Source organism: Pseudochaenichthys georgianus, chromosome 10 (genome assembly GCF_902827115.2).
Source record: "Pseudochaenichthys georgianus chromosome 10, fPseGeo1.2, whole genome shotgun sequence".
Classification (NCBI taxonomy): Eukaryota; Metazoa; Chordata; class Actinopteri; order Perciformes; family Channichthyidae; genus Pseudochaenichthys; species Pseudochaenichthys georgianus.
In genome coordinates, this window is record NC_047512.1 from 30,544,710 (window position 1) to 30,570,159 (window position 25,450).

Here is a 25,450-nt window from a genome sequence, read left to right on the forward strand (position 1 = left end):
TGCAACATGGTGATTTACACACTTACCCCAGAGGTCATCCGCAACTGTCACTTTGAATTACAGCAACCTCATTTTCAAATGACCTCTCCTCGGATTTAGCATCTTTAGCATATGGCTTTATATGTAGACCAAATGGGCACTTGTCTTCATACAGTATATAGTAACCTAGATTTGTCTATTTCTGTTTTTATTTTTCCTCATAGTTTTGCATTGACTTTCTGTTTGTTTCCTCACTTCTTCCCTCCCTCCCTCCTTCCCTCCCCTCCCTCCCCTTACTCACTCACTTCCTCAGAACCCCAAGCCGTCTTCCTGTTGTCCCCTCCCGTCACAAAAGACATCCTGGCTCGAACAGGCCAAATGTTTCAGCTCAGACCTCACTTATATAGAGACATAAAACTAACTTACTCTCATCTTTAGGAAATAAATCCAAACAGCAGTCTTTATGCCAGCAAGCATGACAAGGAGAAAAAGACTGATGAAAGATTGAGATTTGTTGACGCTCTAACAGCTGTGCACATGTCTGAAATGATACGTTTTGTTGACGTTTTGTGAACTGCGTACATTACTGTGAGTTTACTTTGTTGCCTATTCACCAGAGTGTTGAACATTTCTAAGCGAGCTCTTTGAAATGATGTCATCAGCTTCTCGTTTTTAGAACAATCGCCCTCTTCCTCCTCTTCCTATGACACGGTCCCCACTGCTGGGCTCACAAGAGATTACAGAAGACAAACACTTTCTGAGTTTAGGCCCAGCTGTAATTTTTTCACCAGTCTTTGTCAAAGCAGCTGAGTGAAAACAGGCAGCCGTGAAAAAGCCGGGCCAGACAGGGAGGGAGTGCGGGGGGGTTAGATATGTTGTGATATCAAACGAAAGGCTTACTAAAAGCCTGGGAACTGGATTCAGGAGGTGTAGCTCGTGTGGGAACAGCTGGGAGTTCAGTCACATTCTGTTTCCAGTGCAGGTGTTTGTGAAATAGAGGCCAACACACTGTGTAGCTGTGTAATATTACTAGATGTACGTAGATAGGGAGATGTTGATGGCGCTGTGATTATGTAGACACAAATTATTGAAGAAGTAATCATATATTTTACTCAAGTAAAGGTAGAAATGTCATTCTAAACTTTATATAAAAACATTTATAATATAACTAAAGGGGCCCTTTTATGCTTTTGGGGGTTTTCCCTTTCCTCTAGTGTGTTATTTAGGTTTTTGTGCATGTAAAAGGTCTGCAAAGGCTAAAATCCCAAAGTTCCCTCGAGAGGGATTTTGTAACACTGCCTGAAACGCCTTGGACTCCTTTGTTTACTTTCGTAACATAGTGACATCACTATGTAACACTCATACTTTTATTGGCTTGCGCTCAAACAAATTGTACGTGATTGGCCTAGGGGCGGAACATCTCTTGACCAATCACAACAGAGCCGGCCAGCTAACCAATCAGAGCAGACTGGGCTCAGAGGGTGAAAAGAGGTGCTGCAGCACAGGCAGTATGAGAACAATAAAGAGATTTTTGAACATTAAAGCATGGAAACATGTCACAGTATAGGCACAAAATAAAATATATGAAACCTGAAAATAAGCACAATAAGGCCTCTTTAAAATACTAAAATTAATAATTAATCAGAATTGCCCTTTTCAAAATAAAAGATATTGTGTCATATTATTGGATTTTAAATATGAATGCAATAATGTTACAGCTGTTAAAGCTGGAGCATTTTCTAAATACCTTAAGTGCAGTTGGGTTTCTAAATCTATAATAATACATTATACATGATTAGTTGAATACAACTGTGTAAAACTAATAATCTGATTCTGCACACAGGAAAGAATCTTATTATGTTGTAATAAATTGAAAGTACAATATTCGCCAGAAAATGTGTTGTGAAGTAGAAGTATAAAGTACCATGAAATGAATGCAACCTGATCTCACCAGAATGCGTGACTCCACCACGACTCCTTAACACCACAATACGAGTCACGAACCTTGTTACATTTACGTGTCGGCACCACGCAAACAACCCCAATGTAAAGTGAATGAGGCTCCTTTGTCGTGGTGCACACACGCATTTCTACAACGTCCCGCAGTGAGCTTTTATTCTATAAAATGTTTTTTTAAATCTACTTCATAGCTTGTAGTAACTCACGGGAGGCTTCTTTTATTTTATTTGTATTCATAATAATTAAAAAAATTCGTCAGAATGTAAAAATTACATTAGTTACGAATTTGTGTTCTCAAAAAACAGTGCAATGCAACTGTGATTTTTATTAAATTAGTTTTTAAGGAAGGCCAGAGCTTCAGCTGTGTCAAATAGATTGTTCCCTTTAGTTAACGTTATTTAAAAGATAATGATCATGTCCCCTGTATTGTATTACGAGCGTCCATTCCCATTGGATAACGGAGAATTGTACATCCGGAAGTAAGAATTCTCCTTACTGTCGATTGATTTTACAGTGATATCTGAACTATTCATCGACTAAAAAACACAAAATTGTCCTTGTTAATTACACAACATTGATTGGTTTGAATTGTGTGCAATGCTTTTGTATTTCCATCCATCCATCTTCTCCCGCTTATCCGTGGTCGGGTCGCGGGGGTAGCAGTTCCAGCAGAGAGCCCCAAACTTTCTTTTCCCTGGCGACATCAACCAGCTCTGACTGGGGGATCCCAAGGCGCTCCCAGGCCAGCGAAGAGATATAATCCCTCCACCTGGTCCTAGGTCTATCCCTTGGTCTCTTCCCAGCTGGACGTGCCTGGAACACCTCCCTAGGGAGGCGCCCAGGTGGCATCCTAACTAGGTGCCCGAACCACCTCAACTGGCTTCTTTCGACGCGAAGGAGGAGCGGCTCAACTCCGAGTCCCTCCCTGATGACCGAACTTCTCACCTTATCCCTAAGGGAGACACCAGCCACCCGGCGGAGGAAACCCATCTCGGCCGCTTTGTATTTTCCCCCTTCAATTCGGAGAAACAAAGATTTTTTCGGAGTTTTTGGATGGCAGAAGACACTACACTACCCAGAATCCTCAGCTATCGTTTGGGACTACACCATGTGCTTCGCTTGACAAACCCCGTGATCAGTCCTCAAGCTCTTTGATTGGTTGACCTCCAACTGCATTCCATATAAAAAAGGTTTCGTAAAAGAGAAAATCATACTTTATTCAGCAGTGCTTGCTTTACTCTTTAAAAGTCATCACATGAATGCATTGTAATAAATGGTTTGGCTGCATTAAATATTACACATCTGTCATAGTTCTTTATTTATCTCCAGAGATCGGGCATCAGAAATAGACCGGAAACTATTCTTTTACTGTTCTGTTTTAATTTCACAATAAATTAGTAGTCATATTTTGTTTTGATATTATTGTTTTTTATTAACTACTAGACCGCTGGGTCATGTTAAGACCATCTTTTCTGTGTTGCTATGGGGTTTTTCCATCGCTTTTGTGTTACAAATATCAAAACAATAACAAAATAATATTCGTCGTAAACTAAACCAGAAACAGCAGTATATCTTATTTTGTTAACACTGTAAACTTGACGCTTTTTAACCCAAACCACCTACTGGTTAAAGCACGTTATTGCACGTTTAGAGTAATTGCAATGCAGGAAGATTGTGTTGCTTTTTAACGACTGTTTAAATGCCTTTTTCTTAATGTCTTTCATTTTTGTAAAGCACTTTTGAATGTGTTATATTTTATGAAAACATTTAAATATTAAGAGTACATACAAAATAGTGGGAAAGTAGAAGGTCAATGATATAAATATAGAATAGAAAATATCAAGAAGATACTTAAATGATATCTAGAATAAAACAGTTTAGTGCCTGATAGGAGGATGTGCTAACTAATAAGGCTTTATTTAAACATTAAAGAATACTTTAGGTTAAGGTCTTCATTTAAATAGGAAAAAAGCTTTGGGGGTATCTAAATATTAAGCCTGACAAAGTCTAAATTGCATGGTTTGTTTTGGAACTTGACAATCAACTTTCCTGCAATGTTAACTATGTTGAAGCACTTATTTTAACTGATATTATACACATTAATTATAATCTTATGTATGTAGATAGTATAAGAAATGTGCAGAATACGACAGTGTAATGGTGGAAGTATACACACATATTGATAGATGTATTGTAATGCACTGTTGAGGAACCTGTGACTCAAGTTTTTCATTCATTACATAACTACACTGTTGTGTATATGATATGTCAATAAACCTTAGAAAATCTTGAAATCTTGAAAGGGATGTGCAAAATAGCAATTATATACAGTCTTTAATGAACTATTAGAGAATAACGAGTAATGAATATGCTTTAATGGATCTGCAGATAGATATGTAGTCTTCTCAAGCACCAACTGTCAAATATCTTGCCTGATTGTTGGCACTTGACAATCACCTTCACTGAATTTCACTCAGGTGTAACTAAAGTCTGATTTAAGGCTTGTTTATATTTCACATCATTAATCCAAATCTGTAAAGTAACTAACATAAATGTAGTGGAGTAAAAATACCAGGTTAACCTTAAAGAAAGCCCTCAGGATTATAAAAGACCCCCATCACTCCAGCCACAAACTGTTCTGTCTGCTGCCGTCTGGCAGGCGGTACCGCAGCATCCGGACTAAAACCACCAGACACAGAGACAGCTTCATCCCACAGGCTATACGATTATTAAACACTTGAACTTAGAAACAACATCCATAACATTCATCTGGCTGCTACTTAGAAATTATTTATCTAATATATCATATTCCAATCACTTGTAGACTCTTATTGCACTATTTCACTATTTTTTCTGTGTAGGCCTATCTGTTTTATTGCGTAGCACTGTTGGAGGAGCCTGTGACCTAAGGGGGGGGGGGGGAGACACACGTTCGATTCCTGTTTTGAATAGTGTGCCGTCGATGGGTTTCATTCCATTTCAAAGTCCTTTTGGACGCTCTGTGTAAACTTCCCGCATCCAATCACAGAGGTTGAGGACTGATCAAGGGTTTGTCAAGCTAAGCACATGGTGTAGTCCCAAACGATAGCTGAGGATTCTGGGTAGTGTAGTGTCTTCGGCCATCCTAAAACTCCGAAAAAACATTTGTTTCTCCGAATCGAAGGGGAAAAATACAAAAGCATTGCACACAATTCAAACCAATCAATGTTGTGTAATTAACAAGGATAATCTGGTGTTTTTTAGTCGATGAGTAGTGCAGATATCACTGTATAATCAATCGACAGTAAGGAGAATTATTACTTCCGGGTGTACAATTCTCCGTTATCCAATGGGAATCCCTCTGGCCTTCCTTAAAAACTAACTAATTTAATAAAAATCACAGTTGCATTACACACAATGCACTGTTTTTTGAGAACACAAATTCGTAACTAATGTAAATTTTACATTCTGACGAATTTTTTTAATTATTATGAATACAAATAAAATAAAAGAAGCCTCCCGTGAGTTACTACAAGATATAAAGTAGATTTAAAAAAACGTTTTATAGAATAAAAGCTCGAGCATTGACATTGACACACCACGCCGCTCCTCCGCTCCCTCCACTGGCTTCCGGTAACTGCTAGAATCCACTTCAAGACAATGGTACTTGCGTACCATGCTGCGAATGGATCTGGCCCTTCCTACATCCAGGACATGGTTAAACCGTACACCCCAGCACGTGCACTCCGCTCTGCATCAACCAAACGGCTCGCTGCACCCTCACTGCGAGGGGGACTCAAGTTCCCATCAGCAAAAACACGTGGGTTTGCTATCCTGGCTCCAAAATGGTGGAATGAGCTCCCCATTGACATCAGGACAGCAGAAAGCTTACACACCTTCCGGCACAGACTGAAAACTCATCTCTTTCGACTCCACTTCGAGCAATAGAACTATTAACAAAGCACTTATATACTAATAAAGGACTGGCTTATCTAAAGCCAGTTGAGTAGCACTTGAAATGTTTTTGCTCTATGAAACCTGATGTACTTCTATGATTCTGTTTTCTTCAAGTTTGTATTTTCTTGGTCGAACGCACTTATTGTAAGTCGCTTTGGATAAAAGCGTCAGCTAAATGCAATGTAATGTAATTTAGACGCTGGTATACACAGAGGCTCCTTAAACAGTAGCGTTTTGAAGTGCCACACACACACTTATGCAGATTAACATTTCTGCCCACTTCTGCTGTAAGAAATGCCCAGGTAGTGGTTTGCCTTCAGTGGCCGAAGAGAGAGTTTGAATTACACTGACATTCCTGAAATTCCCTCAGCTCTGACCTGCATACTTCCTTGGCCTGGCTGCACATGGCACCATCCCTGAAACACACACACACACACACACACACACACACACACACACACACACACACACACACACACACACACACACACACACACACACACACACACACACACACACACACACACACACACACACACACACACACACACACACACACACACACACACACACACACACACACACACACACACACACACACATTTGAGTCGATTCTAGCAGTTCACAGATACTTTCATCTTTACAATCAGTCTGGGATAATCAATCAGTTTGGGCTCTGAACACACACACACACACACACACACACACACACACACACACACACACACACACACACACACACACACACACACACACACACACACACACACACACACACACACACACACACACACACACACACACACACACACACACACACACACACACACACACACACACACACACACACACACACACACACACACACACACACCATGTATACATCACTTCAGGGGACATTACATAGACTTACATGCATTTCCTGGAGACTTATCCTAACCTTAACCATAACCAACATATGCCTAACCATAACCTTAGCCTTACCCTAACCCTAATCCTAAACCTAGGCAAGGCAAGTTTATTTATATAGCACCTTTCAACACAAGGCAATTCAAGGTGCTTTACAAAAATGAAAGCTAACCTAACCAAGTCTTCAGCCTACAATTAATGATTCCCCTCATGGGGACCTCCAATTTGTCCCCATAAGGGAGGCGAGACCCCACACATGACTGTGTAAACAGATTTAGGTCCCCACAAGTATAGTAATGCTAAGACACACACACACACACACACACACACACACACACACACACACACACACACACACACACACACACACACACACACACACACACACACACACACACACACACACACACACACACACACACACACACACACACACACACACACATACACACACACACACACACACACACACACACACACCACACACACACACACACACACACACACACACACACACACACACACACACACACGCACGCACGTACCAGCTCACATGGCACACACATGGGACGCTGGAATGTCAGCATTAGGAAAGGTCTGGCTGTTGATGGTGATGGGAAGGTCTCACTAAACGACTTTATCTAACATCCATCTGAGAGGCAGGGGGCGGGGGGCATAGAGAGGTAGAAAGAATGAGAGGGACAGGACAGGGGGAGGGTGTGTGTTTGTGTTTGTGTGTTTTCAGCTGGGGACTTTCAGCCATTATCAGGATGAATCTGAAAACAGGAAGGCGGGTTCCATTAAACAAGACGAGCGGAAGACGACCACAGTTCTACTTCCTGTTTTAAAACAAGGGAGGAAACCACACATTTTTTAGGAATTCAAATCAGAATCAACACTTTACGTATAAAGAACATCTCTATAGCAGATACAATACTCTGGTTTTGACAAAATTAATTATTGTTATTGTTAAATTCCCCGTTTGTCAAACCTATTTTTCTGTTTCATTCTTTTCTTTGTGTAAATATTGCTGTCAACAGTGTGATCAGACAGATATTCATCCCAGTTTTGACACAAGTGATGGTTTCTCTGGCTTTGTCATACTGGCTGGGGGCTGAGCAGGACTTGGCTGTGTTTGTGGGTCACAGCAGTAGAGAGAAAAAGCTTCCCGGCATACAAAACACAATTTCCGCTCATCTGGGTGCTTCCATTTCTACGGACAGGGACGTTTTCTGATTGGGGAAAGCCCGGGGGATGGGGTGATTAAAGGGAGGGATTGCAGGCGGGCAGAGGAGGGATATTTAAGAACAAAAGGAGATGAAACATTGCAGATAATCCTGCGTCTTCTCAACACAAGAAGTGAAATATAAGGGTGAGATCTAAAGCCAGATAGTACACAATTAGTATTGTGATTGATAGGAAAACGGCATTCCTCAAACTGATTCGTCATTAGGAACCTTTTTTTTTTATCTCCTTGATGAATGTTGACCTATGACCACACGGCCGTCCCTGGTCAGTATCCTCTGATCGGGTAAGGTTGTAAAAATTGTGATTTGGGCAGCCCAGTTTTTAATGGCGATGAAGCGATTGGCACATTATTAGGGCTATCAATAATAATTGGATATAATCCCCCCTGCGTCCCTCTCTATCTCTCTGTCCTCGCTGGAGCTGCTTCACCGTGTCCTAGTTAGAGGAAGGAGAGAAATGCACTGCGAGCTTCCCATTCCTTTCCTGCACATCCTGTCTTATCACCAAGAGAGGGGGCAAAAGAAGGAGTGGGGCTGACATTTTTTACGTTTACATTGGGCTAGTAGGATAACCAAATTGTCCATTCACTCATAGTACCAAGGTTTTAAACATCGAGAACAGTTAGTAATCCTAGATTTAAAATCCAATTCTGAAACGTTATTATCATTTGAAATCATTAACATGGTTTTGCATTGAGCTGAGATCATATAAAGAAGAAAGGGAAAGAGGACATTTGTATAATAAGTGTCATTGTCTTTGGTGTTATCATGGACGACTTTGGACCATTTGGTGTTTTTATGCTATGACCTTCGGTTCTATGCAACAACTAGTGTGAGTTATCTGCTATTATGTAATCATGTTTCTGCATATCCATGTTTATTTCACTAAGTATATCTCTTTTAAGTATAGTTCAAGTTCTTAGAAAATATATTTCCTTTTTTTTCGATCTTATTTTCTGTCTTTCTTTCCTTCTCTCTTTTGCGAATATCTGGACTAAGTGTGTTATGTATGGCTGGTTTGATGACAGAATCAAACCAAACCCCTCCCTGCCATCCTAACAACCCTCCTCCCCTTCAAACACACACATGCACCCATTTAGATCAAACAGTCTATGATTTAGATCCTCTCTGTTAGGGTGATGTAACTGCATGTGGAGTTGTTAGTCATGCCAAAGAGCCAAAAGCAGAGATACACTTGAGTGAAGAGAGACATCTAGAGGAACCAGACGAAACTGTCCTCATTTATTAACCAACAGGGTGTCAATGGCAAATATTGAATACTAGTACAGGCACTATGAAATGACAATTTTTGCACAAAAGTCTGCTTCTCACAGAAAAGGCTGTCACTATACATGTAATAAATACTTGTACGCTGTGTATGAGACTTCCTGTTCACCTCTTTGCAGTAACAGACCTCTTCCACATGATGGCACTCTGGCTCTTTTATAGGACATCACATGCATGTTGCCAGTGAAAGAGTGAATTACAGGACAATCCTTTATTATTAAAAAATCAGATACGGCGTACATTTGAGAATATTGTCTATTTCAGGAGTATTACCACACAGGCAAAGTTTCAGGGGAATTTAAACTGATAGAGTGGAACCGAAGGAGTTGATCTAAAATGATTAAATGAAATTGACCAAATTCGCTGCAAGGATTTTTAATTAACTACTAGGGTTCTGAGGTGCAGCTCATTCTCCCGTTGAACTATTGGTGTCTGTTAGAGAGGTTCAATAAGAAACTGCTACTAAATCTGATAAAGAGCTGTGACTATGCTCTGCAACTGGATTTAGGCAGCATTAATGGCAAAGGTACCCTGAGGCTCCGGGCTCCTCTCTCTGTAATGAAGGTGTAGGTACATGTACAACTCCATAGTAACAGGCAGCAATATGTGTTATCAGGTATTCTCTCCATTGGAATTCAGCCTTTAGCCGTGTGTCAATCAATGGACCATGGTTATACCGCTGAAGCTGTGACCGCTGATACACTTTTTTGAGAGATGTGCCTCTGGCGAAAAAGTAATTTGGTGTGAAAGTAAAGAATTAGACCTCGAAGATGTGGCTAGCATTAAAGTTAGATGTGATTAAGGCTATAGGCATCGATTGGATCTCTGTTACAAGGTACCAAGCCTTGGGATTTTCTGCAGAAAGGTGGAATCACTCTATTGAATTTCATGATTTTCCACTGTAACACTGTGGGATGATTTCATTTGCTTTACACATGTGCATGGAGGCGCAGTTAAAATAAGGAAAAGAAGGGATGATCTTACACTTTTACAGGCCAATTCCAATGAATCCTATTATGCCTAATTGATACAAGTTAGGTAATAGCTTAGTTTAAATTAAAAAGCTTAGAGTCAAGTGGAACTTTCAAGCACATCGTCCTTGCTTAAAGGCCTTAAGAGGCGAGATAAGAGGCTTTTTAAAATCTGTATGGGAGACATACGTCTGTCTCTCGCACTTCCAATCACTAAAGACGAGGTGAAATCAGAAATAAATAATAGTGTATGTATTTGTCCCATTCTTGTTTTGCACATTAACCTGGGTACACATTCATTTATTCAGCCGTGTCTAATGAGAGTACACAGGATGTGAAAGGGAAAAGAGGTATTCTGGTTATTAGGAGGGAGACTGTTGAAGAGGTTAGAACCCAGCACTCCAAGCTGAAGCCACTTTCGCTTTCATGTTAGCAGCTGTCCAAGCCCAAAATGGCCAATTACCATCATTTCTCTGCTGGTGGTGGTAATGTTAGTGAGATAGTAAGAGAGAGAGAGAAAAAAGAGGGAGGGAGCGTAATGCGGAGGGAACCGAGAGCAGATGAGGTAGAGGCAGCAGAGATAAGCCCGAAAATAAAACCATATTTCCACAGCATGGAAATCAGACAACATCCACCATGACAGAAGGTGAATCCATCATCTGCAAAGGAAATAGATTGAATTAGACGGGTCCTTCTGGTGTGTGAATATACACAGAGATTGTTTTTATGGAAATAATGAATGTAATTGCAACGTCCCCTGGTCTTTTCACATTGATTATGCAGTGTAAATAAGCAGGGAAATAAGTAGTGACAATGTATATAACACACACAGACATACACATACTAAGCACAAAGGAAGAGAGATGAATAAAATGGAAAGAGGATTTTGTGGTATATTTACTTCTATAAGCATGCATGTGTTGTTAGAGGAAGATGGAGATGGAGTTTTTCCCGGAGGATCCTCCACTGATCTGTGTCTCAGTGTCTCAGTCTGATCTTTGCCAGGAGGTAAATGCTATTAGACCTTGAAAGATTACGTGTGCATTATTTCTCATAGGAAATATCAGATATTCACTTATCACACTTGCTCGCAACCCTAGAAAAAGCTAATCAATCCGAGTTAATCAAAGTCACACAACTTGCATGAATGCTCAAACAAGTCATATTATTTTCACCTCTTAATACCTTGAGGAACACAACAAACCAGGGGCAAAGAGAGTACAAACACAAAAGGCTTCAACCGCTGGCAAAGTCCAAGTGAAAAGAGATGACATTTCTCAGTTAGGTTAGATGAAAGATTGCCTCGTGTCTTTTCATCAGGATTGATAATGCAGCGCACAGTATTACATGTGGGTAACTCCGGCTGCTACTGAAAAGGAATATAGAGTCTGTTTTCTGACCTTTCATTCGTCCGGCTGGACCTTACCAACGGATTGACATCAATATCAGACAGCCTTGTCCGCCAGGAAAAAAAGAGAAGCACACCATTTTGTTGACAGAGTATAATCGGGGAGTAAAAGCGATCGGTGGCAGAGGGGTTTCAAAAACACCTGTGCAGGAAGAGTGATGAGGCTGGGAGGAAAGGGTAAAGGCACTGCACACACAAATGATAATATTACCCTCATTAACAAAATAAATCAAAACAGATAGTTTTTTTGCTAGGGATAAATATAATGTCTATATATTTCAGAAGGCAGACGTTAAATGGTCACACTCGATGTTCCAGCCTCAAGATGAAGCACTGGTTAATTCTCCTTTTAGGTCGTTACACGATAAGTAATGAAGCACTCCTCACACAGAGTTCATTTTCATTTGATTAATTCTAATGCGGCTTTGCCCAGTCTGTGTTGAGAACAATGAGGGTTGCATGTCTCACTGCCTCCATCTGTGCTACTAGAACATGTCTAGGAACACAACATCCCCACAACACCAGAACGCTTAATCTGCCTTATTTACTTCTCCCAATATGGCTGCTTTGTCACACACATCGTTTGTCCTCCAGGATAAATATTTCCCCAGCGTCGGTGCACACTAAATGTTGATTTACTCTCAGCCTGTTAAACTGGCCAATCTGCATATGGTGTGTTTGTGTTTTGTCAGGATGCATCCACTGTGACAATATATACTATAATTATCATCTAAGTGTGACAGCAGAGCTGGAATCCGTTCGTCGGTCTGCCGAGACCTGGGTGTGTGAACCAAGTTGTGTTGAGGGCGTCTCGTCTGACGAAGGGTGGATTTAATTGAACAGTTTAGTGCTGTATTTCCTTGTAATGAGCAGGATCTCTACTCTTTTTGCCCTCCTCAAAGGGAGAGTAATAAGGGGGAGTCGGAGGGGGAGAGAATAAGAAAGAGATGGAGATCTGATTAGTTGTTTGGCTATTTATGTTGCTGAAAGAAAGAGAATTTAAAGCAGGCCATTTAACTTGATGCTCTCTTCTTTGCTAACGGTCTGAAGATAATTAGTATTACTAATCAAAACACTTGTGTCTCTTCTCCCCTGCTGTGTCATCTTCCCCTGAGGCCGTTGTAAACTGTCTATTGCGCTGAAGGGCACTCGATCCTTCTTTTTATGTTACCATTGGATATATGTACATGAGCCCGATGTAATGTAATTCCCATCTGCAGTGTTTATTGTTGGTGTCGTAATGTCTCAAGTTTATTGGTTTTGTATGAGCCACCAAACATCACGTAAAAAACCTTTAAATCACCATATTTCCCTGGTTTGGATTCAGATACATCAACCAATCCTAATTGGATGGACGCAAATTGGACGTAACCAATGTATCTTGCATTAGCAGGACAGCCATGCATTAAAGTAAGCGATTAAGTTGTCATTGGCTCAATAATTCAGTTCATTGCTGCAATAGTCAACAAGTAGTTTAACAATTGATTAAGGGAAAATAAGCCTCTTATTTTGATAGTACGTCATGATCTCAATAAAGGTCAAAGTAGCAATGATTTGTTTGCTTATGTGTATTTCCTATCATTTTAAATTAAGGCTGAAGTTTAATTAATTAATTAACAATAAATCAAGTGTTGAGTGTTGTATGTCTTTTAAAAATGGACCTTGAGTCTCTTCAATAAAGCTGCTGATGATGATGATGATGATGATGATGATGATGATGAATACATTTTTTATTCTTGAATCTCAAGAAATTGTCCATTCTCCTTGTTTTTTCAACAAATCCAAACCCTAAATACATTCAATTTGTTATCATATAAAACAGATGAATGCATCACATCCTCACATTATCAAGACAGCTGAAACCAGAACATGTTAGTCATTGTTGCTTCTTGAATGATTTGAATAAGTAATAGATCAAGATGTTGGTGATTCATTTTTTCCATGAACTGAATCAAGGATACATTACTTATCGTTTGAACTCTATTCATAGGTGGGTTTTCAATTGTTGGCCAGTCACAGTGCAAAAGGATAATACTTTGGGTTAACAGGGCTCCGCAATGTTTCTTCTATTGGGAATAATTGGAGAGTCTTTAGCTGTGTCAGCAACTCTGACCCTGTACAGTCCAGAGTGCAGTCTTTTGAACAAGGTAGCCACACTCTACTTCATCATCTACTTTACTCTAAATTGGACCATCATTTACCGAATTAACATCAAACCGTATTGAAAATACTTAAAACTAGTGATCGAGGCCATAAACTCATAAGGAGAATGTTTACTGAGGTAATAAATCAAGGGAGAACCAAGGTAATTTTCTCATAGTCTTCTATACAATTTGACAATCTTTTTGCAGCAACTCCAGAAACTTCCCATTGGTTTAAAATTTCAGTCATGGATTTTGCTGCTTTTTTTTTACCTTAGTTTTGCGTCTAACATTCGCAGATTTGAATACTTGTTGAACATATTGCAGCAGGCAAAACATAGCCTAACCCTTCATGTGTCTTTCATTGCATAAACCAACATTTGATGCTTATATTTCCTATACATAATATGCAAGTCAACATTTAGTTACAGTAATACTTTACACCATAATCCCTATTATGATTGAGTTACAAGGATTTATAAGTGAAAAGGATACAAAGGATACCAACAGTCTATGGTTGGTTTCTCTTCAATCTGTATCCATTGCAGTGTTTCTATTTATTTTAGACTTAACTCTGGAAGTATGGGATTAGTTTAGTGTCAAAAAGATAAAGAAACACATTCTCAGAATAAAGCAAAACTAAGAGTTTAAGAGAAGAAAAAAAAATGAGTCAAGCAACATAAAACAAATAAAGTCTGTTTCTTTATTGTGTTAAGTGAAAAGTAAAGAAAAGCTGTCCTATGAAAGTTGGCTTTTGCTAACTTTAGATCCATAACAATGAGTAGCCTAACAGAAGGGACAGTTAGCTACATAGCTAGTAGTGAGTGAGCGTTCAGACACCGGCACACACACTCAAACAGACTTTTCACTCTACCAACATGCTTTCATGATTGTGTTTAGATATGCAAGTATAGGCTAAGCCATGATAGCTTATTTTATTAACACGTGTGGTGGAACATTACGGGAAACAATTCACTGTGGTATACAGTGTGTGTTGCACCACGGACCTGTTACGGCCTGTCCACATAGCAGCGTTAAAAAAATCTTCCAACGCTTCTGCCCATTGACTTTGAATGGGGTAACGTCACTTTGCCTCGCTTTTTGCCGAACTGCATTGTGGGGAAGCAAAGCGAAGATTTCCAGGATTTTCAGGATTTTCAGGATTCAAAAAGTTGAGCAATGTTCAACTTTTGAAGCTGAGGTGGAAGCGTCAGCCAATCAAATCCTGTTTAAGCAAATCTGACAGTACAAGCGCTAGCCAATCAAACCGCGTGCAAGCTGGGAGAGCCAGACCGCAGTTCATTTTCTATATTCCTGAAAATGGAGGAGAAATTAGTTATTGCGGTAGCAAATCACCTGGTTCTTTAACCGTTAAGCCCTGAGCCTGTTTTTCAGGTCTCAGGCTCGAAAATGACATTCCCAGAACAAATAACCATATCTTCCCTTCTAAAAGGGTTAAATTAATATGGTAAAAAACTGTAAATTATAGTGTCCGTCCAAAACATATTTTGTACTTATAGTGAAAACTAACCTTGGATGATGGGTTAGTAGACTAAAAGCTTTAGGAATCCAAAGTACAACATATAATAAGTACCCTGTATCAAGATTGATGCAAAACAAGTGATATTTGACCTTTTTAGACAGATTTAGCAAAAAAAACCTCTTCTGGGGCCATTTGGGTGGATTTTCCTTATCTCTGGCCCCCCTTCTTCGATTTTGACATGTGACATCTCTTTCTGACCGTTAGAGCCAATAGAATCGAAGGGGAATCTCCTCACACACACACATGGTAAAACAAAAAGGTGGGGGCTTCGCTACACAGTTTTGCTCCAGAGTGAAGCTGTCTCTAGGTCTGACATCTCAAAACTGAAAAGCAGATTTATTTCTCATGGATTATCAGAAATCATTCAAAGTGACACAGACACATTGGATTAACCTATGGATTAACTTTAGCATCATTTTTATCGTCTTAATGCCATTGAAGACCACTTTTGATCAGACTATCACACAGGTGAGCCATTTTGCCGTTTTTACCTAACTAGCTCCATATATTTTGATGTGTGTTCTTGTTATTATCCCCGAGAATTCGTATAATTGAGTGATAATGAGGGTACCCATCGATTCTGTGTCCCCTCACGATGTGAAACGATGGGTTGAGATGTGCAGCAAAGATAAATAATAAGGTTTTGTGAGTGATTTTCGGTGCAGTCATCTGTTAGCATTTTTCGCTCGTTGCTAATTCAGAGGCTCCGCGTTAGCATTGTGGGGTTTTTTTTGAAAAAAAAATTAAAATGATCAATTAGATGAGTTTCTTTCCGTTACATGGATATAAAACATTCATAGTTTATTAAATGAACATGCCCTCAGACACTGTTTTCTGCAAGATATTGCAGGAGGCCCCCGGAACCGGGGTCTCTCGGGTTTAACAGGACCAGTCACCATTTACATGGCGAATGTACAACATTGAATTTACCGGATTACAAACCGGAGAAACCAGGCATGGAGGGAGGTGGCAGAGACAGTGGGTGAAACTGGTAGGTTTTCGTTTGTTTGGGGATTTTATATCCAGTTTACTTTGTTTTAACATTGCTATTGCTTTGTATGTTGGGGGCGGGAGATTCATGTGATTGGTTGTTGGTCACGTTGCTCGCAAAAAATCCCCAAGCTTTCAGACACGCCCACCTCCAAGATTTTCAAGATTTTTTTTAACGCTGCTGTGTGGACGGGCCGTTAGAGAGTGTACCTGGTGGTTTTTATCATTCTAGCTTGAGTAGCATGTATGCAAGTTATTCTTCCCTTCTGTAAACCTAATGGAAAATAAAGTATGGAATTCCATACTCAACACGCCGCCTCCGACTCCCATAGAGAGGCGAAGTCCCGCCCATCTACTTCCGGTCCATGGGACCTTATTTCAGAAAAATTATGTATTGAAGTCAATGGGGAGAGAAAGATTATCTTTCGATCCCGTTTGAATTGTGCCATGAATTACACATATGATGTTTGTCATCTTAAAAAAAAGGTCAGAGTTTGTCGTAAAACTGTTGAAATATAAGACTATGAAAAATATGCAACTAGAAAGACTACAAATCCCAGAGTCGTGTAAGTGATGTCATAACTGATGTCACAATTGTTTTCTTCCACTAAATATAAGAGATAGCTAAGATAACTTTAACAAGATGGCTGTGTGCTTAGTACCAGGTTGTTATCATACCAGCAATGGGTCTTGCTCATTCTTTCGCTTACCGTCTGATGAAAGGACCAAGAGTGGCTGGATCAAGTTAGCTACCTAGCTAGTAGCAAGCACGTTAGTTAGCATTACAGCCGGCTTAGCCTTGTCATTTTTATTAACCTTAACATGAAGTAACATTAAGTTAACCAAAGCATTAAACAGTAGAGTAGTAGTCATATTTCGTGCATGAATGTATAGCACTACTGGTCAGTCCATTATTGCATGTCCATTATTGTAAATGCTGATCCGTGCATTAATAGCAACAGCACAGACATAGGCCTATTATAAAGAGAAAATCTGTTGCACACGGGGTGGTGCCACAGGTCTACATTTACATGAAACGTCCCGATGGATCATGTTCATGTCAACAGATTTCCCGAGCATGTATGGGCTACGCAAACTTCAATCAACTTGATTATAAATAATCCATGGACCACCAATGTAACGTTTGACTGTTTAATTAAATCAACTTAAAATGACTCAAAAACAGGCTACATTGTTTCACATGGGCTATAACCTATTATGGCTGTAGCCTACACAGAGCCGAACCGTCACCCATAGGATTCTGCAGAGAGCTACAGAGACCATCGGAAGCAACCTTGGCCTCGACCTGAGGGTGTGCTGGTTCGGTTGGGGTAGACTGCGCTGGAGAGGTGTCCTCCCTTTCTTTTCCTACTCCCTGCGAGGAAGAGCAGTCCCGGATGTCCTCCTCATCCACTGTGGCGGCAATGACTTGGGGGATGTGCCCAGTGTTCAGTTGCTGAACCAGATGAAGGAGGACCTGCACCAGCTTCACCATCGGCACCCTGGCTTGAAGATCATGCTCTCCCAGAGGCGCCGGTGGAGGGCTGGTGCAAATCCTGTCAAAATTGACAAGGCCCGGAAGTTTGTTAACAGTGTTATGGCTTATTTTGTTCATAGCCTAAATGGTGCCATTGTTGACCACTCCAACATTAGACATGACAGTCCTGGGCTGTTTTTGCGAGATAGAGTTCATTTCACCCCTAGGGGAAATTATATATTTTTTAAGTCACTAGCCAATTGCCTGAAAAACCACCTCCAAAGACTGTGAACTGCTAAAATGTCAGTATCACTGTTTTTGGATTTGGCCTTTAGAGTATGTATTCTAAGGCCCTTGCTAAGCCCAGACTGTCATGGCTAATGTTGAGTTAGATATTACATCTGTAGCCACTGTTAACATGGCTGCTCTTCCTGTTCCCCACATCCCACCCCCCCCTCTTCCCCCAATGGACTCTGTAGCTCTCCAGGCCCATGCTGGGCATGGCTGTCTGTCAAACCTTTTATTTTGTATTTGTTATGATGTTTTTTGTTATTTTATTTGTTAAAATAATTATGTATTTATGTAAATATTGAAAATAAATTACATTCATATTTTCACTTCTTTTGTCTACTGCTTACTGAAAATGTTAGCTATCACATCCAAATGGGACTATCAAATGAAAGGATAAGCTTACCATACAATACAGAACACATTACACATTAAGGCTCAAATCTTTTCCCAAGCCGGAGCAGTCTGAAAAGAGTCCCAAGTTTAAAAACACAACATCTTGACAATGAATACTACGCTGTCATTTATCAGTGACAATGCAAACAACAAGAAGGTCTCCCCTAGTCCCATGTATTTTGGCATCAATGTCATAAGCATACCATAGAATGTAATTATGAAGTGCAATACCTACAATCCCTACAGGGTCGTACCGTCACAGAAGATAATACCTTTTAGAGAGTTTCGAAATTGTTCAGTATGCAGATAAATATTTGTTTTACAATAGAAACATTTTTCTCCATAAATGTTCCCACATGTTGTGAGCATCAACTTTAAATCTTTTGTCAACAAATAAAAAACATCTTAATTTCCTTTAGGACAACATTTTGTTTATAACACCACTACATTAACAATAAGCATAGGAAAATGATAACTGTCAACATTTAAGATTGTGCTTTTACTCTTTATTTAATCAGATCTATTTCACATTGAAAATGTGATAAATACACAAGCCACATTGAAAGTTACATCTTGCGTTTTATGAAAAGTAAAGGTTTCGAATCATTTTATGACTTACAGTAAGTACACTAGAAAATAAATTAAAGATTTGCAACAACTGTATCAGTAATTAAAATGATATAACTTATGTACAGGGTTGGGAGGGCTACTTGCCAAAAACACAACCAGTAACTTCATGTGAGTATCAAGATATAAAAGTAATGTAACGTGATAACTTTATTTTTCTTTTGGATTACCTCAATATCAAATGCAATGCAAACAAACACAGGAGAGAAGAAATATGAATATGATTTTTTTACTTAAAATGTATAATATAATACCATAAAGCAGATTCAGGCAGTAGGTGTACAGATTCACAATTAAAGGATTAGCCTACAGAACAGTACGGCTTCCAGAGAAGAGATACCATTTGATCATTTTACAACAAGCACTATATGCTCTTTTTAGGTTTTGAATAAGATTGTAATCCTGAGTTTCCCTATTATTAAAAAAAGTCAAACTAATCCGATTACATCTTTTCCTATGTATCTAAGGATTACACTTTCCTTTTTTTCTATACGATCTTGATTCATGTTAGATGTAATCCATTACTACCTAAGCCAATACAAGTCATAACTTTTGGAAAATTGTCTCAAGTTATAAATTATGCCTTCAATCTCTTTCACGTGGAGAAGACATCCCATTGGCCGAGGCGTTGCAACTTCCCTCAAGCGTCCTACATGAAAGAAAGATCACATGTTAAAAACGTGTGCACCAACTATTCAGTATGACCCGTCTTAGTTTAAAGCCCAAGTGTAAGAGTGAACAGAGGCGGAGTCTGCCTGTTTTCCAATTTGTTTTGTTTGTTGGCTGCTGCTACCCAAACCAACATCCTCACAAGCATTGACTGTTGGAATGTCATTACGCTCCACATGTGGAACAACAAAGGCTTCTTCAGGTGTGCCTTGTATCATAATGATATTGCTCTGATCAGCAGCAAGACTGTTTTCACCACTACCATGGTCGACATCTGCAACCTCCTCATTGCTGTTAAAGGAATGGTATGCTCATGACACTCATCTTTAAATAATTATCATCCGATAAAACAGACCAGTCTCTGCCATTCTTTTTTTTTTTTTTTTAATCCGATGACATTATCAGTGATTTTAAACTGATTATATACCGAAATAACATCAACACTGTGGGCGCCGCCATTTTCCGGACGTGACGTAAACCATGCGTTTGTTTTTCGAGGACACGTTGATCTCCATGTTATTTACTGTAGTTTCTCTCTTCAAATATGCCTCACTGTATCGCGAAATATTGCCACAATTCTGATAGGAATAATCCACGGAATGCTTAGTTCCATCTGTTGCCAAAAGGTAAGCGTAAGAAGTACATTCAGAGGCAGTGGCTAGCGAAATGTGGCCGGCCCGAACCGAAAGATTCACAGGCTCATGTATGCAGCGAACATTTCAAATTTCCGGACGACTACTCTGAGAGTATGATAAAACATAACATGGGATCTATGGAACAACCATTACTTAATGGAGATGCAGTACCATCGGTCTTTCTGGTGTCATCACCGACCAGGACACCAGTTCGGCCAGTTGAGAAATCGCCCTCTGCAAGTGTGAAGCAACGGAGGAGCAGAAGTAGTGCTCGGAGTAAGAATAAGGTATGTTATAGCACATTTCCATTGCAGCGGCTAGTCCCGTTTTAACTTCCTTTAGCGTCCAGGCCAGGACAGTTTTTGGTGGCCTTTCCATATAGCGTAGTACCGGCTAGTGTGTATTTTCCCCCAGTTTTTTCCGGCCCCATAACATCGTGATTCTATGGCCAGGGACAACGAAGCTGAGTATGCTAAACTAGAGAGGGAATCGCTATCAAGGGTGGTACTACATGCAGAGATGGGGACTCGAGTCTGCGACTCGGACTCGAGTCGCACTTAAGTCGCACACACAGAGACTTCAGACTTGACTTAGACTCGTGACCAAAAGACTTCAGACTCGACTTGGACTCGTGTGTTGGGACTCGTGAACAATCATTGTGTTTTCTATTTTTGGCGTATTAAAGGTGGGGTAGGTACATTTGAGAGAAACCGGCTCGAGATCACTAGAATTTGAAAATACACAACCGGAGATAATCTGCTAGAGGCTGCTACTTCCTTATAGAGCCCGCCTCCTCCAACACACACGAACACGCACATGACCAATGAGGGCACGAGATAAGTTTGTGCCCAGATGGAAGGCTGACAGGCAGGTAGGCCATCCAGTTATTTTAGCCGGGCTCATTACGCAGACGTGCGCGCCTCTGTTACTACCTCGTAGTAACACAATAGCGACCGGCGGCACACCTGCGGCACACCTGCGGCTGTACCGCTTGTAATTAGGTTCAACTACAAAAACTTCTAACAAAACGCCGGCGGCACCAACAAAAGGAGCGCACACTGCAAAGTCTGCAATATCAAAATCAAGGATGCTGGCGCAACAACGTCGAATTTCATCAGGCACTTGAAAACTCACCCGGAGAGGTCAGTCACATTAACGCATGGACGGTTAGCAAACATGTTTAGCTCAGCATCAGCTGTGTAATGTTAACTTAGCTTGCTACTAGCTTTGTAACTGAATATTTGAAAAGATTAGTGAATTGCTTGTCACACTTGTTTGAGTTGAGTGGCGTTGACATCCAACTCTTGACATGACATAAAAAAGGTCGGTAACGTTAATCATTACCCGCTTTTAAGTACATTTAACAGTTTCCCTGCGGGTAATTAATAAAGTATTTGTGATACTGATTTCTGATTCTGAAGTGTTTTGCTTATAAGTTGTTTGCATTTAGCTAAAGTGTGATGTTTTTCCTCATATTGCATTGCAATAGCCTGTTTAAAGTGATCGTATAACAAACAACTAATCAGTACTGATACTGTATGCTAATAGATATAGGAGTGATAATAACACAGTAAATGCTTTGAATTTCTTAGATATAGCTGTGCAGTATTCTTAACAGACTGGATAGCAGCAGACAATAGAAGGCTTATTACAACCAGAAGAGACATAATACTTTTATTTTTTTAGAGACTTGACTTGGACTCGTGACCAAAGACTTGAGACTTGATCAAGTCTCACCCCACAAAGACTTGAGACTTGACTTGGACTCGTGACCAAAGACTTGAGACTTGACTTGGACTTGCAAAAAAAGACTTGTGAACATCTCTGACTACATGCATACATATAGTATCTTATATCATCTTCCTATTATACACACATGCATTTCCAAACATTTGGACTACCTATGTTGCAAATGTATTATCTTTCAATTTACACACGGCATCTATTGCACGTCTGTCCGTCCTGGGAGAGGGATCCCTCCTCTGTTGCTCTCCCTGAGGTTTCTCCCATGTTCCCTTTAAACTGGGGGTTTTCTCCGGAAGTTTTTCCTTGTACGATGTGAGGGTCTAAGGACAGAGGGTGTCGTATTGTCATACTGATTCCCCCATCCAATCTCTTCACATTGGTCAAAACTTCTTCCTCTGCTGACGAGTCCGAACTCAAATACTCCGCCATGTTTCCGTGTGTTGACAAAGTGAACGCATGGATGACGTCACGACCATCACGTGACTACTGAAAATGGCAAAAATGGCGGCGGCCAGACGGAATATACAGGTTTTGATAAAAAAGAGCTATAAAATCATTATTTACCGGGGAATATCGCTGATTTCTTCAGGGTATGGTTTAAACATAATGTTTCACTAAATACTGAAGTTTTGATTAATTATCTAATGAGTGGACCATTCCTTTAATCAAAAGAACATTACTCATCACTGATGTGCAAGCTGTGCCATAACAATTATTTAGCATTGTATGATGTATAACATGTATTTAATTAGTAACAACAATTTACACTCAGAGATGGAACCAAGTTATTTAAAAAAAAAAAAGGATCTGTACCCATGAGTCCGTGCTGAAGGGATGACTCTCAAAGTGTTCACTGCACAGGCGAGAAGAAACGTTGGGGGTCCATTTATTCCTCCGGATGTTCAGCACCCACTGGTCCAGCCTGTCTGGATCACCTAAAGGAAACCTTTATTCAAAAATACATGAAAACCGACCCAAAGACAACAGGAGAGTTAATGCCATATTCACTTAATAACGCATGAACAACTTTTACAAATATTTCTATATAGTCTGTGTTGGTAAATGTAATATAGGTTGCACATTTCCTGCTGAAATACATGCATGGGCCTACCAAGTTACTGCGTGGCACTTTGGTTTTGATAAAACAGTGTAGTTCCAATATATAAACGTTACATTCATAATCAAACGAGACAATATGCAAGATAAATAGCTATTTGTTGTTATTCTTAATGCTTGTCATTCACACGTTAAGAAAATAAAATGGTACCGATACATAGCAGAACAATTGTGGCGATGTTCAGCTTAATAAGCCTTGTTCAACATCATTTATTTAGCTAATACTATAGAAGGCTGCAGGGGAACCAATTCCGCGTTTCGCTGCATTCCTTGATCTCCAGTTATAACGCCGGGCTCCGCCGCTGGCCGAAGCTAACGGAGCCGCAAAGGGCTAGCGACGGCTCCGGTTAGCTTCGGCGGCGGACTCCGGCGGCCACCACTGGGATAATTGGGTCCCCTTTTAACATTTGCTCCCATTTAGCATTATGGGCGTCATAGCCATAGACTATAAAAGTCTTATCCAAGGCTGAATCATAAACTAAACTGTATATATATATATATATACACATGTATAAAGGGTTACGTCCTTAGCTGGCTAATAAGCTACATAACAAGCTAAGCTAACAAGCACACAAACACCTGCTAACGGGGTTAACATAGATAGATAGATAGATAGATAGATAGATAGATATAACTTTATTTGTCATTGTACAAGTACAACGAAATTACAACAGACTCAAGGTGCCAACACGCAACAACAAGACAATATAAAAACAACAAGACACTATAGAAACAATAAAAACAATAAATGGGACTTAAAAAAGGGAATATGTACATAAATAAATAATAGATAAATTAAATTGCACGATTCCCCTCGTATTGCACGGAAGGTTTATATAACTTAAACATTAGCAGTGTTTAGTGCACATATGGCCCTGGGAAAGAAACTGAATTTGAGTCTGTTTGTCCGGGAAGACATGGTACGGAAGCGCCTGCCTGAGCGCAGCCGTACGAAGTGCTCGTTACCCGGGTGGTGTGGGTCCTTGAGGATTTTGACTGCCTTCTTAAGGCAACGAGAGCTGTACAGCACCTCCAGGGAGGGGAGGGGGCTACCGATGATCTTCTGGGCCGAGTTGATGACCCTTTGGAGCGCACCCTTTGGAGCGTACCCTTTGGAGCGCACCCCTCTCTGCGGCTGTGCAGCTGAGGAACCACACGCAGATGCAGTAGGTGAGGATGCTTTCCACGGCGCAGCGGTAGAAGGACACAAGCAGATCCTGTCTGAGTATTCTCAGGAAGTAGAGTCTCTGCTGTATGTAACATGTATAATATTATCATTTTACTCACCGAAAAAAGCTGAGAGTAGACTTCTTGGAAGTTCTGTTAGTACATTCAAGCGCACAGCACGACATTTTAATTGTCTGGTATTTGTAACAATATTCCCACAATCACAACGAACACGGCTAAAGGGTCAAGTACAGTAACTATGACTAACTAACGTTGTAGCCTCTATGGTTGTAGCCTAGCAGAGTGGACAAGTTGCTGTTAGCTGACAGTGAGGCATGTACGTGTCCATCAAAGTGACCACGCCCTAATTTATGCAAAAACGTTAAGACCTAATATAAATAAAAGGGTCGTGTTAGAAAACAATTCACTCACAGATCCATAATCATGAAGGTGGAATCTAACTATATCGATAATACAAATGTATGGAGCCAGGGGTAGAAACATGTTTTTTTCTGCTGTAAAATTGGGCATTTTAACATGGGGGTCTATGGAAATTGCTCCTTTCTGCAGCCATCGCCTATCGGCCAATATATGGCTCTTCCCCAGAGTTTGCCGCTTGGTGACGTCACGGACCCTACGTCCATTTATATATACACAGTCTATGAACCAAACACACGCGATAAGAGCAGCCAGCGGCACCAACCATGAACAATATTAATATTAATAATACAGCTATAGCACAACACAACCCTCTCACTGCCTGGAGAGACGCGACGCCACACACACAACACAACGATGCACATAGCTCTTCAGCCCCCAAGTTAACGTTAGCTGTCAAGTTAGCACTAGCACTGACCTTAGCTCCCTCCTCTCTCGGTTCTGTTGTAGCAGCAGTCACAACGTACGATGTGCTACCACCGGCTACATTCGGTTGGTCTTCTTGATCAGGTTGTTTGGCC